Source organism: Pteronotus mesoamericanus, unplaced genomic scaffold, assembly GCF_021234165.1.
Source record: "Pteronotus mesoamericanus isolate MK-2021 breed Mesoamerican mustached bat unplaced genomic scaffold, CSHL_Meso_final scaffold_705, whole genome shotgun sequence".
NCBI classification, from domain to species: domain Eukaryota; kingdom Metazoa; phylum Chordata; class Mammalia; order Chiroptera; family Mormoopidae; genus Pteronotus; species Pteronotus mesoamericanus.
Window position 1 is genome coordinate 9,256,810 of NW_026555326.1, and position 14,181 is coordinate 9,270,990.

Sequence of the window (14,181 nt, forward strand, 5' to 3'; positions counted from 1 at the left end):
ATACACACACTATGAGAAAAGAGGAAGGAGCCTGAGCCAGCTTTCTGCTTTTATTGTCATTGAAACATAGGGACCTGTTTTTTCTTGATGTATCAAATAGGAAAAATGAGCTGAAGGTGAGGTAAGAAGGACTTAGGTTAAGCATTCAGAAGAACTGGCATAGTAGAAACTATAACCAAGAGCGATTATGGATTTGTCTTCTTTAAGAAGCTTTTAAAAATAAAAACTTTTTTTGATCTGGACTACTACTGTGAAGGTCTTCATACAGGGGTGGGTAAAAGTAAGTTTACAGTTGTGGGTATGAAAAAACATAGAGTTTGTTCTTGTATTATTTATCAATTATTGTATCATTTATTTGTATTACAATTGTAAGCCTACTTTTGCCAACCTTGTATATGGTTACAAAGAGGTGGTCACTTTGATTTTCTTAGGAAGCCCCTAGCAAGCCCAAAAAGCCGAGAAATCCTCATTCTTTAAGTTAGGCAGCCCTGGGAGGAAGAATGGCAGACACTTGGAGCTAGGAAAGGTGGAAGGAGAGGAAACAGGTCTTTACACAGGGCTGTGTGAGGACCGTCTATATCTCATTAGGGAGCTGCCACTCTCACCCTCCTTCCTATATGCAAGCACCCCTTTCTCTCTCTCTCTCTCACACACACACACACACACACACACACACACACGCGCGCGCGCGCGCGCGCCCGTCCACTGTTCTGTCTCTTCTTCCATCCTTAATTCTATCGAAGATGATGAAGGAACATACAACGGACTGCCAGTACCCCTTCCCTAGGCTTAAGAAATACAGCTCTCAAAGCTGAGAGCTGGACCAGTCTCCGGGAACCCAGCTTGCCTGCCAGTCTGTGCCGCTGTTCCCACTGTTCCTTTACAGAAGCAGACCCTTTGTCTCAGGGATTCAGGGTTTTCCTGAATCCCCTAGCTTTGTCCAGCCCCTCTCTTAGAATAGCTGGACTGGGATAAAACCACAGTGATGAGGAGGGGGTGGAAGTAGAGATGGCTTCTCTTGGCTTTACTGAGCAGGGTGTACTCTGCTTAGTTAACAAGAGAATAGGCAAGCTTTCTACCCTGTCTTTCCTTAGGGATGGAGAAGAAAGGACGGCAAAGGCTCTAGCTCTGTCCTACCTCATCAGAGGTTCTGAGACTGGAAAAATGACCATTATCACATTCTCCCAATCCTCTGAGGACCTGAGGACCCTGCAGTATTGAGAAAAGCTTTGATGGAGCCGGCTGGTGGATCTCCACTCCAGATTTTCCAGCTGTCCTTGTCCCCACACCGCTGAGAGCAGGATGCTGAGATGGCTCCGTGATGCAGAAGGTATGTGCTTTTTCAGTTCTGATGCCGGTGCTGTGTGTGTGGTGCGGTCTCTGTGGCGCAATGGACGAGCGCGCTGGACTTCTAATCCAGAGGTTCCGGGTTCGAGTCCCGGCAGAGATGGTCACCTATGGAGTTATATTTTATTTTGCATGTTGTCATACTAGGTTCATAATGATATATATACCCCTCTGGAGGCTCTGGGACAGAAAAAAGAAAAGCCCTTTCCTTGGGAATCCTGGACTTCCTCTCTATTTCCCTTTCTCCCCTCTTCATTTTCTCTCTGTTCCTTACTGGGTTTTTTTGGTTATGAAAGCTGCATCTCTCTATTCAGCTTGAATGACACAGCCTTTGCATTTTTTGCTTTATAGGAGAATCACTGGTACATAGGGGCCGAGATACCAGGCTACTTGGGGACCACTATGGTTCCCCTCCTTTTATCTCTGAAAATCCAAAAAGGCAGATTGCCCTCTATGCCAATGAGAAAATGTCCAATAGTCCTCTAAGGTAACACCCACCTTAACCTAGATAGGTTAGGAGATGGTGGATGGGGCCATGCAGAAGATAATTTCTTGTGCTATTTTTGTCAGCTATACACTTGCATTCCTGGGTTTTTTGGTTTTTTTTTTTTTTTTTTTTTTTTTTTTTTTGGTGGAGAAGTTCACTCACTTCCTCATCTACAGGGGGAGATTTAATCATTGCTCTTTGTCTCAATGGAATAAATTAAACAGCACACACTGATTACCAGTGGCAGATGAACTTGTCCCTAGAAACTCAAAGGTCTTGTACTTATATGCTCATTATTATGAAAAGTTTTCAACTTTTCCTGTTTGCAGAGCAAGCTTTGAGAGTTGTATCAAAATGTTATTTTTATAATTCCGAGTTTCCAACAGCTATCTTCTCACTACCTCGTTCATCCCACATTTACTTCTGCTCTCTTTTTCTATCTCACTTTCAGCAAAATTTAGAGGGAGCTTGGGTGTCTCTTTTAGGCTAGTTTGGCTCCCTTACTTGCATGTTGCAGCCCCCAGCCTATTAGCTAGAGGGTGCCACCCAAGCTAGGAACTGATTTCCACTTCCTGTGAGCCCAGGAAACCTGAGAAGACAAACCTCTCATCCCATTTTTGGGGAGTCACATCTTTCCCACTTGGGGCTCTGGACAGGTGACAGAAGACACAACCAGCCATGAATTCAGCTCTGAGGAAGCTAGGGTAGGGTGAAGAAGGAGAATCCACACACAATTTAACCACCACAACATCATTCCAAGAGATGGGAGTTGATAGGGCACACATGAGGACTTTGGAGGGGAACAATGTTTATTGCCTTTTGGTGATAAATCAAGTTTGTAGCAAATTTAAACTCCTGAAATTCTTTTGAAGTAGTGTCATACTTTAATGGGCTTACAATTCTTGCAGAAAGAGCCCGCAAAGCTCTCTCTCTCTCTTAGTTACTTTGGTGGAACACCAATTCAGATATTAACTACCCTGCCAGTCCCACAGACCTGCCCTTTGGAATATGCTTCTGTGGACCAGGCACTCCTGTGCAGACCCTTTTGCAGCCTGTCTTCTACTGTTAGCTCAGCCTATGCTAAATATTTTTGCTTTAAGCTCTGGACTGAAAGGAAAAATTAGTGTTGGAGTGGGGAGCAGGGGATAGGAATGGGGATTGGGGTGACGGGGGAGGTTTAGAGAAGAATCCTGTTATGTTTTTCAATCATATCCAAAATACTATTCTTTCAAGCCACACTTGCATCATTTGATTGCAAATTCAGATTGCAATCTGAAACTGCTCAACAGAAAGGGTGGGAAGTGGGGGTGGGTGGAGGAGGGGAAAGTGTTGGTGGGAAAATGGAGACAACCGTAGTTGAACAACAATTAAAAAAATGGTAATGAGAAGTAAAGAGGTTGTCCCTCTATTACTCTTAAAGTTTGGGGCAAGGGTCTACATTTATTATGACCCACATTAAGGTTTGTTCAGTTCTAGAGGTTTTCTAGGAAGGAAGACTTCATGGAATTGTGGAGGCTAGGAGTCGGGTTTGGGAACTGAGAGGGGATGTGTACCCAAATAGACATCAAGCTGATATTTGTTCAAATGTTTCATCAGAGTGCAAAATAGGCAGCTCCTGCCCTGGCTGGTGTGGCTCTGTGGATTGAGTGCTAGCCTATGAACCAAAAGTTCACTGGTTCAATTCCCAGTCAGGACACATGCCTGGGTTGCAGGCCAGCCCCCCAGTTGTGGGCATGTGAGAGGCAACAGACCCATGTAGCATTCACATATCTATGTTTCTCCCTCTCCTTCTCCCTCCCTGCTCCTCTCTCTAAAGATAAATATATTTAAAAATCTTAAAAATATAGTCAGCTCCTTAGGTGAAATTCTATACCAATGAGAATTAAAACCTACAGACAATCCCCAAATCTGATTTTAGCCAATCATTTTAATCATTTTCTAACTAGAAATCAGAAAACCTTGGTTCAAATTATGGTTTTGCCAAATTGCTAAAACTCTCTGAACTTTAATTTGCTTATTTAGAAAAACTAGGTAATGTTATCTATCCTCCAAATGTGAAAATGAATGAGAAGATTTATTTGGTAGCTTTGTAAATATATGTAGGCTATGTTAGTGTTCTAGTGGATTTTGTCTGTTTCTTCAGCATGTAGGAAAGGTGCGTGGCCACAAACTGGGAAACAAAAGGGTCTGAATAATCAGCCTATGCCTGGAGTGTGCAGGGTGACTATATACCCTCTGCTGGGGCTGATGTGGACTTGTGCTACCCTAAGAAAAAGGATAGGTCAGACTTTTGTAGCTGGTGGAGTCCTTCAGAGGGTAGATAGTTCTGTTCCTAAGCTGGGGGCTTCATCAAACATCACCCTCCGATCAGCCCCCTCAGTGTTTGAGGCATACTATTTTGGAGACTTGAGAAAAAATATCATAGAACTGGGGACAAGATTTTCCCTGCTGGTCAAAACTCCTCTATATCTGTTAACAGCTTTATTCTTAATACTGAAAGATAAGTCCCAATTGGAAGTATTAAAATTACTGTACTTTAAAGACAGACTACAAAATAGAAATGGGTGGGTTTTTATAAAGTTACTTCACTGTAGAATTAAAATATTTCACAGGTTTGGAGCTGATCATTACTTACAAAGTATGCCAGCAGGATGTATCTTATGTATTATTTTATTCTTAGTGCCTGAAATATGGTAGATATTTGATGGATTTATTTGAAAGAACTGATGCTGACTTATATTAGCTATAGATTATGTAGCTAAGAAGGAGAAAGAAACATACATCTTAAGAATCACAAACACAGGCAATGTCTTCATGCATTAATTCATTTGCTTCACAAATATTCACCAAGTGCCCATTTTGTGCCACTTTCCATGTTTCAGGCACTGAGATCCAAAATAGCAGTTCTACCTCTGTCATGGAGTGTATATTCTTGTGGCAGAGACAAAGAATAGATAGGTAAATAACTTTACAATAGAATTGCAGATAGAGATACAGTAAGCCCCTCCCATTCAGGGTTTCACTTTCCTCGGTTTCAGGTTCCCATGCTCAACCCTGGTCCAAAAATATTAAAAATTCCAGGAATAAACAACTCGTAAGTTTAAATTGCATGCTATTCTGAGTAGCATGATGAAATCTCAAGCCGTCTGACTCTCCTGTTTATGATGTGAGGCATCCTTTTGTACAGCATATTCACACTTTAAACGCTACCTTCCCATTAGTCACTTAGCATCTGTCTTAGTTATAAGATCGACTGTCATACTATCACTGTATTACAGGGTTTGTGTTCTAGTAACCTTTATTTTACTTAACAAGGGCCCCAAATCATTTCACATAAATTTTATTATAGCATGTTGTAATAATTGTTCTATTTTGTTGTAATTATAAATCTCTTACTCTGCCTAATTTTATTTTCTTATTCTTATTGTTTATTCTATTACAGCTGTCCCAATTTTTCCCCTTTGCCCCCCTCCATTCTGCCCACCCCTCTCTCCCTCAATCAATCCCCACTCCACTGTCCACGTCCATGTGTCATTCATACATGTTCTTTGACTAATCACTTCCCGTTCCTGCTTCCATTCCCCTCTCTCTCCTCCTCTCTTACAGCTGTCACTCTGTTCCATGTTTCCATTTCTCTGGTTCTATTTTGTTTGTTACTTTATTTTGTTCATTAGATTCCTCTAATAAATGAGATCTTATGGCATTCATCTTTTACTAGTTGGTGAAAGACAATAGCACAAGCATAATAGTCTCCAGTTATATGCAGGCTGTAGCAAAAGGTAAGAATTCCTTCTTTATTTCTGCTGTGTAGTATTCCATTGTGTAAACATACCATAGTGTTTTAATATGCTCATCTATTTTTTAAGTATATTTATTTATTTAAATTTATAAAACATGTTCATTCTATTACAGTTGTCTCAATTTTTCTCCCTTTACCAACCTCCACCCATCCCACCCCCACCCCCACTCCCACAGTCAATTCCCACTCTGTTGTCCAAGTCCATGGGTCGTTCATACATGTTCTTTTTCTAGTCCCTTCCCTTTCTTTCCACCATTGTCCTCTTTCTCCATTCCCTTTGATCACTTTCAGTCTGCTCCATGTTTTCATGCCTGTGGTTTATTTTGTTCTTTAGTTTATTTTGTTGAATGGAGTCCACATATAGGTGGGATCATATGGTATCTGTCTTTCATCAACTGGCTTATTTCACTTAGCTTAATATTCTCCAGTTGCATCCATGATTTCACAAAAAGTAGAAGTTCTACCTCTCTCTCTTTCTTTCTTTCTTAAATGCAAATTAATTTTATTTATCTTTTAAATGTCAAAGTTAATTATAAAATATTTTAAAAATGTAAAAGCATTATAAAGTCTCAGCAACTGAACCAACATGACATCAGGACAGAAATAATCAAGTACATCAAAGAAATATAATGAGCATTCTAGAGACAAATATATATACCTGTCTAACAATGTAATCCATGATTAAGTTGATATTTCAAATCAATGGGTAAAATAAGGCTTATTCAACATATAAGGTGCATGGACTACTATTACTTGAGATAAAACAAATATAGAACCCTTTTTCACACATGATACAAGAAATATTCAGGTGAGTTAAAATTCAATATGTAGAATCTAAAGTTTTCAGAGAAACTAGAACTAACATTTTTCATGACCTGAAGTAAAATATTCAAACCCAGGAGCTATAAAGAAAATATTGACAATATGACTATATTAAACATTTAACTGTAGAGTAATATCCATATAAAAAAGTTAAAGGACAAGGAATAGAATAGGGGAGTATTTGGAACATATCTAAAACATGGTTAATAGGTGTTTTTTTTTTTATAGTTTTACAAACCTTTAATCAATAAATGGATAAAGAGTACCAAAAAGTCATGTAAAGGTTTTTTTTTCATTTAAATAATAGAAATAGGCAAGAATATACTAAAACAGGTTTATTTCAACAAGTAGTAAAGGAACAATTAAAATAACATTGTTGTCACAATCAGATTAATGAGTATTAAAAATATTGGTAATATCAAGTATTGGTAACTCTGAAAGGAACTGGGTATTCATAGAAATTTTTTTTCATCTTAAAGCAGTCCCTTTAACATATTTTGCAGTATAGGTTTGGTGGAGGTGTAGTCTTTTAGTCTTCTTTTCTCAGGGAAACTCCTTATTTCACCTTCTATTTTCATTGAGAGCCTGGCTGGGTAGAGCATTCTTGGTTGCAGGCCGTTGCTTTCCATGACTTGGAATATTTCTTGCCATTCCCTCTGGCTTGCAGTGTTTCTGGTGAGAAGTCAGCTGCAGGCCGTATTGGGGCTCCCTTATATGATACTACCTCTTTCTCCCTTGCTTGCTTTAGGATTCTCTGTTAGTCTTTGATATTTGCCATTTTCATGATGATGTGTCTTGGAGTGGGCCTCATTGGGTTCCACTTGAATGGGACCCTCTGTGTTTCCTGGACTTGTGTGACTTTTTCTCTCTTCCATTAGGGAACTTTTCCATCATGACTTTTTCAAACAGATTCTGTATCCCTCTCTCATCCTCTTCTCCTTCTGCTATCCCTATTATGTGGATATTATTACGTTTCAGGTTGTCCTGCATTTCCCTCAATGCCTCTTCAGTCTTTTTGAGTCTTTTTTCATGTTCTTTTTCTTTCTTGGAGCTTTTTTCTACCTTGTCCTCCAGCTCGCTGATTCAGTACTCAACTTCATCAAGTCTGCTTTTGATTCCTTCTACTGTGTTCTTCAATTCAGAAATTGCATTCTTCATTTCCTCTTGTCTCTTACTGATGGTTTCTATGTCCTTTTTCATGCTAGTTTGCAGTAAGTTCCTTGTAGTTTCCCTGTAGTTTTTGGTAATTCTCTCTAAGCTGATTGAGCTCATTGAGCTTTCTTAGAACCATCGTTTGGAACTCAATATCTGATAGTTTACTTGCCTGTATTTCATTTAGTTTCCTTTCTGGGGATTCCTCCTTTCACTCCAAGTCGGGCATATTTCTTTGTCTTCCCATTATTTGTGAGACTCTTCTCTTTTGCTTCTGATTCTTTCTTGATATCCTGACTTTGTGGTGTGAACTTCTATGGTCGGAGACCGCTGTGTTTACTTTCTGGATCTGCCGCTGATGATGTCAGATGTTGAACCTGTCTGACCTTAGGCAGTCTATTTGAGACTTCCAGGAATGTCCTGTCTGTGGCTCTCTGCTTCAGCTGTTAATCTAGTCACTCTGGACTCAGAAGGCCTCCTTAGACAACTCAGGGCGGGTAGAGTCCCTTCTGGGGGGGCTGGGTTATTGGGTCCTCTCACACTGCTGTGTACAGGAGAGATGTCTGCATTGGGATCCTACCAGCTACTCTTGCCATTCTCTCCCAAAGCCTCTGTCCCCAGTCCGTCCTCAAGTGTCGCCAGACCTCTCTGCGCCCCCTTTAGCCAGGGATGTACTGTCTGTGGCTACCACTCTGCACTCAGCAGGCAGCTTAGACAGTGCAGGGCAGGGTGGAATACCACCTGGGGGCAGGGCTATTGGGCCCTCTCATGTATGTGCTGCTCAGGGGGAGTGGTCTCTGCCTGAACAAGATGGCTGCTGCTGCATGAGGAATGAGTCAGCACTGAGATCCTGACGGCCACTCTCTCAATTCTCTCCTCAATGCCTCCTTCGCCAGTCTCTCCTCTGGCATATCTGGCCCACTCTGCCCCTGCCTTTCCTGGAGACTGTTATGATCCCCACAAGTATGAGCTCAGAAATTAGAGTTTGATCACACACTCTTTATTATTTGGCCAAGTTTTACCTGCGCAGGGGCCACCTTTCCCTCGAAAGGAAAAAGGCGCACCGCTGTAAGGGTACACGGGTTTTTATAAGCAGAGCAAGCAAGCAAGATACAAGGGCGAGAAGTGGCAGTTAGCAATAGGCAGCTTCTTTCTTTCTTTTTTTGCTGATTAGGTTCAAGGCTGTTACTGGGCCCCCTACTCTTTCTCTGGTCAGGATGTGTATCTGAGGCAAGGCTCAACCCTCGCCCTATGCCTCCTCCTCATTCTTGTCGACTCTGGCCCAGCTGCATGGGGGCTGCACCCTGATATGTTTTTCTTGGTATTTGTTTCTCCCTTATCCTCAGCTCTGACCCTGCTTTTATGGGCTATTTGTCTGAGTCAAGGCTCAGCCGTTGTCCTATCTTGTTACTAAGGGGGGGGGCTCTAATTCTTCCCTTCATCTTGGGGTATTGTTTGTTCTAGTTTCTTGTTTCGGCCCAGGCTTGACCTAGTGTTAAAGTTTGGCCCCTTCAGAGACCAGGGTAAGTGGCTGCAAATAAAAATTTATGCGTTGGCCCTTTAAACAGTTCTTTGTGTCTCCAGCCTCCTGTCTCTGGCAGAGAGCAACCCTGCCGCTTTTCGCAGCTGGCTGTTTTTTTGTGTGTAATTTTTGGGCTCTGGTGCTTTAGGCTAGAGATCCCCACTTTTGGTTTAGACCGCACTCTTCTCAGGGGGCTTCACCTGGCCATTTCAGTATCCTTCTGGTGCTCTCGCCAGTGGGCACTCCACCCACCTTCTCAGATCTGTACTGCACTCCTTACCAGTTTGACTGTGCTAAAGGTAATTCTTCTTACTCCGAGGTTACAAGGCTCCTCTCTCGCCACTGTGCAGTTGTTTGTTCCAGGTGATTTCTCCACAATTTAGTTGTGATTCCAGGTTGGTCCTGGGAGGAAGTCATTGTGACTTCCACTCACTCCTCCACCGTCTTGATTCCTCCTCCAATATACTGATCTATTGATGGGCACTCGGACTGCATCCAACACTTTGCTATTGTAAGTAACAATGCTATGAACATAGGTTAAGTAAGTTCTTTTGAACTGATATTTAACGTTTTTAGTGTATATTCCCAGCAGTAGAATTGCTGAGTCATGAGGGAGTTCCATGTTTATTTTTTTGAGGAGATTCCATAGTGTCTCCACATTGGCTGCATGAGTCTGTATTCCCACCAACAGTGCGCAAGTGTTCCCTTTTCTCCACATCCTCACCAGGATTTGTTGCTTGTTGATTTATTAATGATAGTTATTCTGATTGGTATGAGGTGATATCTCGGTGTGGTTTTAATTTGCATCTGTCTGATGGCTAATGATGCCGAGCACTTTTTCATATGCCTGTGGACCATCTGTATGTCCTCTTTGATAAAGTGTCTATTCAGGTCCTTTTCCCATTTTTAAATTGGATTGTCTGTCTTCCTGGTGTTGAGTCATATGAGTTCTTTATGTATTTTGAAAATTAAACCTTTGTTTGATATATCATTGGCAAAGGTGTCCTCCCATACAGTCAGATCCCTTTTTGCTTTCATGTGGCTAGAACTTCCAGTACTATGTTGAATAAAAGTGGTGGAAATGGACATGTTTGTCTTGTTCCTGATCTGAAAGGAAAATATTTATTTTTTGCTTGCTAAGTATGATGTTGGCTGTAGGTTTCTTGTATATGGCTTCTATTTCTATTATGTTGAGGTATGTTCCGTCTATTGACACTTTGCTTAGTGTTTTTTATTTTTATCATAAATGGGTGCTGGATTTTATCAAATGCTTATTCTGCATCTATTGATATGATCATGTGATTTTTGTCCTTCATTTTCTTTATGTGGTTTATTGCACTTATTGATTTGCAAACATTGTACCATCCTTACATTCCTGGGATAAATTCCACTTGATTGTGGTGTATAATCTTTTGAATGCTTTGTTTGATCTGGGTTGCCAAAATTTTGTTGATTTTAACACCTATGTTCATCAGAGATATTGCCATATAATTTTCTTTCTTTGTTGTGTCTTTACTTTTTTTTTTTTTTAAATTAGGATAATACTGGCCACTAAAGAAGAGTTTGGGAGTCTCTCTTTCTCTTGGATTTTTTGGAATAGTTTGAGAAAGATAGGCATTAATTCTTTGACAGTCCAATAAAATTTACCTGTGAAGACACCTGGTCCAGAGTTTTATTTGTGCTGGGAGTTTTTTCATTACTGCTTCAATTTTGTTTGCTGTTATTGGTCTGTTGAGGCTTTCCTCTTCTTGATTTCATTTTGGAAGGCTGTATGTTTTAGAAATTTATCCATTTCAAGGTTGTCTAATTTCTTGGTGTATAGTTGTTCACAGAAATTTCTTACAATCCTATTTGCATCTCTCTGGTATTAGTTGTAACTTCTCTTTCATTTCTGATTTATTTATTTGTGTCCTCCCCCTTTTTTTTTCTTGGTGAGTATGGTTAGAGATTTGTCAATTTTGTTTATCTTTTCAAGACCATCTCCTGGATTCATTAATCCTTTGGATTTTTTTTTTTTGTAGGCTCTATATCATTTAAATCTGATCTGATCTTGATTATTTTCTTCTTTCTGCTCACTGTGGGCTTTTTTTGTTGTTGTTTCTCAGTTCTTGTAGATATAGGGTTAGGTTGCTTATTTGAGAGTTTTCTTTCTTTTATAGTTAATCCTGTATTGCTATGAACTTTCCTCTCAGGACTGCCCTGGCTGTGTACCATCAGTAGTTGCTATGTGTTCATTTTCATTTGCTCCAGAAACTTTTTAATTTCTGTATTGATCTCATTATTAACCCATTTATTATTTAATAACATGTTATTTAGTCTCCATGTGTTTGAATGTTTTTGAGTTTTTTCCTTGAAGTCGGTTTCCAGTTTCAAGCCATTGTGATCCAAGAAGATGCTTGATATGATTTCAATTTTCTTGAATTTGTTGAGGCTTGTTTTGGTCCTTCATGTGGTCTATTTTTAAGTATGATCCACTTGCATTAAAAAAGAATATATATTTTGCTTCTTTGGAGTGAAATATTCTGTAAATATCAATAAAGTTCATTTGATCTAGAGTGTCACTCATTGCCACAATATCTTTGTTGATTCTTTGTTTCAGAGATCTATCCATTGTTGACAGTGGAGTTTTAAAAAATCCCCTTCAATGACTGTATTGGTGTCAATCTCTTTCTTAAAGTCCTCCAGATTTTCCTTAAAGATTTACATGCTCTCATGTTAGGCACATATACATTTACTGGGGTTTCATCCTCTTCTTGGACAGCTCCCTTAAGTATTATGTTGTGACTCTTTGTTTTTTCTTATGGCATTTGTTTTGAACCCTATTTTGTCTGATACAAGTATTGCTACCCCAGCCTTTTTTCATGTCCATTTGCTTGGAATATTTTTTTCCATCTCTTCACTTTCAGGCTGTGTTGATATTTCTTTCTGAGGTGGGTCTCTTTTAGACAGCATATATGTGGGCCATGTTTTCTAATCCACTCAGCTACTATGACTTTTTATTGGATCATTTAATCCATTTTTTCCCTTAATACCTGTGTTCCTCTCTCTTTATCTCTTTATTTTTTCTTCTCCTTTAACCAGTTCCTTTAGAATCTCATGCAATGCTGATTTGGTGGGGATATACTCTTTAATTTTTTTTTTTTTTGTCTTCCATTTTAAATGAAGATGTTGCTGGATACAGTAGTCTTAGTTGAGGTCTTTGCTTTTCATTACTTGGAATATTTCTTGCTGTTCCCTTCTGGCTTGTAATGTTTCTGTTGAGAAATCGGCTGATATTCTTATCAGAGCTTCCTTTTATATTATTAGCTGTTTATCCCCTCCTGCCTTTCAGGTTTTCTCTTTGTATTTATATTTTGTCATTTTAATTGTGATGTGCCTTGGAGTGGGCCTCTTTGGATTAATCCTATAGGGATCTTCAGTGCTTCCTCAATTCGTGTGGCTTTTTCCCTTACCAAGTTAGGACAGTTTTCTGCCATTATTTTTTCACACAGATTTTCTATACCTTGCTCCTTTTCTTCTGTTGATAATCTTATGATGCAAATGTTGTTATGTTCCATATTGTCCTGAAGCTCCTTTATACTATCCTCTTTCTTTTTTTAATTTTTAAAACACTTTATTTTAAAATCCCGTTTATTCTATTACAGTTGTCTCAATTTCCCCCCCTTTGCCTTCCTCCACCCATCCCACCCCACCCCCTCTCCCACAGTCAATTCCCACTCTGTTGTCCATGTACATGGGCCATTCATACATGTTTTTTGTTTAGTTCCTTCTTTTATCCACCATTGTCCTCCTTCCTGATCCCCTATGGTCACTTTCAGTCTGCTCCATGTTTCCTTGCCTGTGGTTTATCTTGTTCATTAGTTTATTTTGTTGAATATATTCCACTGATAGGTGAGATCATATGGTATTTGTCTTTCACCGACTGACTGATTTCACTTAGCATAATATTCTCCAGTTCCATCCATGTTGTCTCAAAAGGTAGGAGTTCCTTCTTTTTTTTTTAAAAAAAATGCATATTGAGTTTATTTATTTATTTTTTTAAATGTCAAGAGCCATTATAAAATATTAAAGAAATTGAAATCCATTATAAAGTCTCAGCAATCATGACACCTTTAGGTAAAATATTCAAACCCAGAAGCTATAAATAAAATATTGACAACATGACTATATTAAACATTTCACTATACTGTAATATTCATATAAAAAAGTTAAAGGACAAGTAATAGAATAGGAAAGTATTTGCAACACATCTATAAAAGGGTGAATAGTTGTTTTTTTTTTTTTTAGGAAAAAATTCTACAAACATTTAATCAAAAATGTATACCAAATCAAATAATATCAAAGAGTCATTTAAAGCTTTTAAAAAAAATAATAGAAATAAGCAAGAAATATACAAAAACAAGTTTAGATTCAACAAATAACAAAGTAACAATTAAAATATAACATCATTGTCACAATCAGATTAATAAGTATTAGAAATAGTGTAATATCAAGTATTGGTGACTGAAAGGAACTGAGTATTCATAGCCTCTTTTCCTTTATATTCTTAAAGCAGTCCCTTTGGCATATTTTGCAATGCTAGATTGGTGGAGCTGTATTCTTTTAGTTTTCTTTTGTCTGAGAAGCCCCTTATTTTGCCTTCCATTCTAATTGAGAGCCTGGCTGGGTAGAGCAGTCTTGGTTGCAGGCCTTTGCTTTCCATGACTTGGAATATTTCTTACCATTCCCTTCTGGCTTGCAGTGTTTCTGGTGAGAAGTCAGCTGTTAGGCATATCGGGGCTCCCCTTTATGTTACTACCTGTTTCTCCCCTGCTTGCTTTAGGATTCTCTGTTTGTCTTTGATATTTGCCATTTTCATGATGATGTGTCTTGGAGTGGGCCTCATTGGGTTCCACTTGAATGGGACCCTCTGTGTTTCCTGGACTTGTGTGACTTTTTCTCTCTTCCATTAGGGAACTTTTCCATCATGACTTTTTCAAACAGATTCTGTATCCCTCTCTCATCCTCTTCTCCTTCTGCTATCCCTATTATAAGGATATTATTACATTTCAG

General features: G+C 39.2%; 1 non-coding gene across 1 annotated transcript; it reads left to right on the top strand.

Annotated features, from left to right (window-relative positions):
- Window positions 1-1,376: 1,376 nt before the first annotated feature.
- On the top strand, window positions 1,377-1,450 carry TRNAR-UCU (transfer RNA arginine (anticodon UCU)). The gene has a single exon. It is a non-coding gene; the product is annotated as a tRNA-Arg (tRNA).
- The last annotated feature ends 12,731 nt before the right edge of the window (window positions 1,451-14,181 follow it).